We start from the raw sequence: 6,000 nt of genomic DNA on the forward strand, positions 1-6,000 counted from the left end.
ACCTTTTTTTTTTTTTCTTTTTTTTTATATTAATAAACTATCTTAAGTTTTATGTGATTCACAATTTTTCAGGAATTTAATAAAATTTTTATTAAAAAATTAATACTGCCATAAAATGACTCATTCTCTTAATTCTTGTTACCCTATTATGAAGTGAGCTTAATAAATATATGAACAAAACCTTTGTAAAAATGTAACGTGTGATTGTTGAGAATTGTGAGAATATCTGCGAATGCAAACATATAATATAATATTTATATTTTTATATAAAGAAAATATAGATTACCATGATATTATTATTATTTAAATATTTCTACGAACCAGTACATTCACCAAATGGAAACTTATACATTTAAGTCACATAGAGCAATCTCATTTCAACGAAATGATAATGTAGCACAAACCGATGATAACTTCCTACGACAAGTTACGTACTTTTTATGAATTTTTTGAAGAGTCATCATTAAAATTATAAATATTAACCGGACCTGAATTAATTCAAGAACATTTCTACTATTAAAATCTTAGCTCAACCAGTAAGTGATCGTAAAAGTAATTAAATTATATTACTTTTTTTTCATTAAAACGTTTAGGCTATTTCTATGGGATTATCTAAAAACATCCCCTACTGAACTCAATTAATTAGTTCATCTTTTCCATGGTTTCTTGATAGAGAGGTGTAAAATAAATTGTAGTTCTTTCTTTTTAATGCAATTTCTACTGTAAACTGAATAGTTTTAAAAAAAAAAAAATTATATATCTTAAAATGTTTATCTTGATTTTGTTATTATTTAACCTTTTTTGGAAATATTTAGAAAGAAAAGAAAATTTTCTCATTTCATAAAAATTTATCTACGGTTTTGATCATGATATTGACTCTAGGAAAAAATAACATCTTTACCAAGTATGATCAATTCACTACTTTTTTTTTTTTTATTTGTTACCAATTTTGAATTCAATAGTATGTAAAGAATAAAATTAACCTACGCAAACCGATGGAAAAATATATTATTCCTGAAATTTCTATTTATTTTAATTGTAAAACATTAGTAATTAGAATAAGACTATTTCAAAAGAAATAAAGATAAATTTAATTCTTTTGAAGATTCTAAAAAGCTGTAGTTAAATATAAGTACAAGTAATAAAAAGAAGAAAAAAACAATTTGGCAACACTTAAAAATTTAATGAATTATAATATACAGTATAGTATATCTCAATATAAATAAGTTGGGAATGTAATACAGTAAAAGTGTTAACAGTCTCTGTAACTAACTACATACCGCATTGTATTCTATTGAATAGTTGGTTTTACAAAGACAGTAATATTGTGTTACAATGGATTTTTACGGTTGAAGTTTAAAAACGTTTGCCAACATTACACTTTCTTTTATTAAACTGAAAATAGTATTTACTGTTTGTAAAAAAATAAAATAAAAAAAATCTGGACCTTATTCACCGATACGGTTAAAATTCTAATGAACGATTTTTTACGCACTGAATTCATTACAGTTAAATTTAACTACAAAAAATTAATAATTCACCTATTTATGATAATTTATATAATACTTGCATTGTTAAAAATCTTGTAATGATGTTTCTGAATTTTTTCTGCCTTTACAAAGAGCTCAGCCAAATTCCACTAACTTAAAAGTTGAGAATTATTATTACCCCAGAAACTTGAAGGAAAGAAAGTGTTTTTCTTTATTTAATTATGATGCTCGTACCTAATACATGAGTATACAATTAAAATCTTAATTTAGTACGGTTAATTTTTTAAATATACATAGGGAACCTCATTTAATAATATTTTACAGAATACTAAAATACAGAAGGCAATCAAAATTTGGAAATTTATGAATAATGTATAATGGTAGGGTTTCAAGCTTTTAAACTAAGAATGATCGGGTCCGGCTTGAAATTTTGTACGCATTATAAACTGAACTTTTATCATCATGGACAACTATAAGTGTTTGCATTTGATGAAAAGAAAACATAAATAAATTACATAGAATTAGCATAATGCCTGAAATTATATTATTATATACGAAGACAAGCCGATCATTCGTTCTAAAATTTATTTACACAAAAGGTTAAAGATGCACATAATTTTTCTACCTAGTCACTGCCCTTGTCAATGCAATCGGTCCAGCGGTCCACAATTTTGCTTATTCTTCCCAAGAAGAAAGTTTTCGGTTGCTAGTAAAGTTTCGGTTTCCACCACTTCCTGCACGTCTGAGTGGAAAATCGATGACCTAGCAAGGCATTCTTGAGTGGTCCAAATGGATAAAAGTCAGATTTAGCAAGATCTGGGTTTAAGGGAGGAAGTTTCAGTACCTCAAAATTTAACTTATTGATGGTTTAAACGGACACTTGTACGGGTTGGCGTTGTCATTTAAAAATTTATTTGATAATGCAGCTCGGAGTTTGTTGCTGCTAACTTTTGTCATCAGTTCTCGTATTTCCTTCCATACAACCTTAGTTTACTTACGTACAACTTTTCTTAACTGTCAAGGTTTTTCATTCTTTGTGTTTGATTTTATTAAGATCCATTTTAGGTATCTTGCAAATGGATGGAGGTATATTTTTTTAGGTTTACTATTATTTTAAATGAAGTTATGATAAAAATGTTAAGTAGAATGTGAAATTACTCTCCTAAGAGCAACTGAGTTAAATCGTTTTATGTTGTTTGACGTTAATCGTTTGTTGTTTTATGTTGTTAAACGTTTAATTTGAGAAATATTTGTAATCATTTGTATTTAATCTGGCATGGACTTAAAAAATTTAATTTACTGGACAGTTTAATTGATTATTATTAATTTTTATAATTAATTACATTATTTTGTGTTTTGTTTTATATGTAGATATAATTTTCATATTTATTAAAATTGATTTTAATATGGGTTGTTTTTTTTTTAATGATTTTATTTATAGTCGCATAAACAATTATAGCCGTTAGCGACTACAGTACCACTATCATGTAGTATTATATAAAAAAAATAATAAAGAACAAAAATAAACAATAAAGAAATAGGAACAGTAAATAACAATCATAGCCAAGTGACAACAATAAATACAAAATAAAATACATAGATCAGACAAAAATGACTAAATCGTATTCTTCATTCCACTGTAGGAGAGGAACCGCAACAGACGTTTTATACCTTCGTTCTGGTTTAATAGAAATTTCATATCCGAACCCAGGTCTAAGTTTTGTCGGATGGTTCCAGTACGGGTTATTAAAAGGATAAATAGTAATTAAAGATAATAGAGAGAGATATATAAATAAAATACGAGGGTTATTTTTTTTCAAAGTCTGATCGGTCGCGAAATAAAAACCCACGCAAAAATCGGATGAACGTTTGCGCATATGTGTTGCGCAGCGTCTCTTGTATGGCCTTCAATCACGCCGCGTCACTTCGTTTAGTTCTAAACACGCAGCTAGCACGTAAACATGTCTACAACAATAGAATTTCCCGCCAAGTGTGAAGTGCGTGCGGTAATTCCATTTCTTCAGGCTGAGGGGTTTAATGCAGCTGAAATTCATCGACGAATAAGTAATGTGTACGGTGAAACATCAATGAGTGACAGCAAAGTGCGAAAATGGTGCAGGAACTTTAAAGCAGGACGTACAGATGTTCATGATGCAGACGGTCAGGGAAGGAAGCGAGTGTCAACCGATGATCTCGTTAAACGAGTGGATGAGGCAATTCGAGAAAATCGTAGGTCTATTTCGAAACTGAAGTAACAAAAGAACAATCCAAACAGTGGATGCATTCTCATTCTCCCAGTAAACTAAAGAAGTTCAAGCGAACCTGCAACATCGAGCTGCAGACCAGCGTAGAAACATGGTTGAAAACACAGGCGGCTCCGTTCTATGACGAGGGTATTGGAAAGTTGGTACCATGCTACGACAAATGTCTAAATCGGAGTGGCGACTATGTAGAGAAATAGCGTAACTATAATAATTGAAAGAAAATTGTTAAATTTTAAATAAATTATCATATTTTACCAGATCAGAACGATAACTTTGATTTAAAGAAATGAATTTAATTTGAAAGTCATCCTTGTGTACTTGTTTGTTAATTATTATAATTTCATATTTACGAAACCATATTAATCTTACTTAATAAAATTAAAATAAAATCAAAACAAATGTTATACAGTATTAATACAAATTATAACTCGTGTAACGACAGGAGACAAAATTAAAATTCTCGAGTGTAATACTGTGTATTATTTGTCTCTGAATTGAATGCTATGTTAATTATAATCTTAACGTAATTCAGTTCACACTTAAATATCAAAATGTTTTTGGACTGTTAAATATCCTTTGGTTTATTTTTCTAACGTACGCTTTTATTTTGTAAATTCCAAATCTCTTTTTCTTAGTTTTCTTAATTTAATTTAGCCGTTTCAGCCCTCTTTAACGGTCGGGTTGCTCGTATTCATTTCTTCATTGATTTCTTTATGATACGCTAGTTTAGTTTTCTGAATATGAATCTAAAGCACATCAATTTTCTGCATTTAATAACAGTTGTTAATTGGACATCAGAAAGTTTATTATTTGTTTATTGCTTTTATTCTGCATATATATTAGCTTGAATAGTTTTCATGATCGTAGAATTCTAATTTTTAACTGGTTTTCTATCTTTCAGTCAACACCTGATTTTCAAATTAATGTGGTTATTTTACTAAGTGGTAATTTTATAGATATATTACTCTGTCAGAGTTGTTTAAAATGAACGTAAAATCCAGGTAATTTAAATTTTCAACATTTTTTTAAACTTATACTTTTCTTAGTTTTCGACATGGTTAATGCCAAAATGTATGTTTGTAATATTTTGTAGTATCATTTCATGAAATAAAAAAGAACGATATACTTTTTAAGGAGTTTTAGAGAATTTTCCGTTATTGTAAAGAGAAAGGAACGGTGTGGTGCAGTAATATTTTCCTTTCTCAAGCTGATACTACTACAGATTAACACATGGTCCCCTCTACTCCCTCTTCTCCAACAATCTCTTTATGTCACTTTGTTTTCACTCGGTTCCTCAAAGATAATACATATGATACTTCTCTCTTTTTTAATTTATTATATAATTTTTTCCATATTTATAATATTTTTCTCTGAGATTTTTCTTACTGTGGTAGAGCATCGTGCCTTGGTAAACCTGTTTTGTACTTACTTCTGCACTGACATTCAATTAACCTAATTTTATATCGTTAACGTTTTGTATGTCTTTTATATATATATATATATATATATATATATATATATATATATATGTATATATGTATGTATATAAGAAGAATGGGGATATAATGAAACCTTTTGATATTATGAGTTTTTCTTTTTGATTTCATTGCCAAAGTCAAATTCTAGTAAAAGCTAGTTGCAGTTATTGGTGGATTTAAACACTAGACTGTGAATACCGGCGTGTTTTGGTGGTTGGGATTCAGTTAACCACACGACTCAGGAATGGTCGGCCTGAGTCTGTGCAAGACTACACCTCATTTACATGTCATATATATCATCCTCGTCTCAATGGGTCGTGGGTGTTTGCTTATTGTTTACTAGTTGAACTAATCGCCACGTACATATTAAGAGGAACATGTAAATTTATGAAGCCCCTAAAATCCATTTCCGGCAAAAACAATCGTATAGCCAATAATCATTTGTATTTTTTTTCTTCTTTCTAATTTTAATATTTTGTTTAATATTTGAACAGATGGATTGGCACAATTTACTGAGGATCTATTGTGATTTAGGACTCACAGGTTGTCAGTTTTTTGTTTTGTTTAAATTTTACAATCCTTTTGTAATAATAATAATAATAACAATAACAACAATACGTTTAGTTATGAAAAGTACAAATGTGTGCAACTGCTGAATTCATTACTTAAACATACATCTTGGAAATTACAAAATAAAAAAAAATAAAAATGAAATCTCAAATAATATGTTTGATCTCATTAATAGAAACAAACGAGCGTAAAAAGAAT

The sequence above is a fragment of the Lycorma delicatula genome, chromosome 1, assembly GCF_047948215.1.
Source record: "Lycorma delicatula isolate Av1 chromosome 1, ASM4794821v1, whole genome shotgun sequence".
Lineage (NCBI taxonomy): Eukaryota > Metazoa > Arthropoda > Insecta > Hemiptera > Fulgoridae > Lycorma > Lycorma delicatula.